The sequence below is a fragment of the Dipodomys ordii genome, unplaced genomic scaffold, assembly GCF_000151885.1.
Source record: "Dipodomys ordii isolate 6190 unplaced genomic scaffold, Dord_2.0 Scaffold118, whole genome shotgun sequence".
Lineage (NCBI taxonomy): Eukaryota > Metazoa > Chordata > Mammalia > Rodentia > Heteromyidae > Dipodomys > Dipodomys ordii.
In genome coordinates, this window is record NW_012267334.1 from 650785 (window position 1) to 651084 (window position 300).

Genomic DNA, 300 nt, shown 5'->3' on the forward strand with positions numbered 1-300 from the left:
CGAAAGCCAGGCTGTTTGTGGGGCGGGGCCGGCGTCCTCTGGGCAGGACCAGACCCAAGTGGCCGTCTGCTGCCCTCGATCGCGGCCTGGGCACGCTGTCCCTCCCAGCCTCCACTCGTGAGATGCCAATGGCAGCAGGGACAGAGGAGTCTGCAGTACAGGCCAGTCTCCTGGCCGCCCAGAGTTGGACAGGTGGCCTGTGCAGGTGACTCGGGTCCTGGCCGCCAGACCTGCAAGTGCCTGCCCAGCCAGGGGACAGTGCGGAGAAGGGTGGGGGTGTCCAGTGCAGGGAGTAGGGTG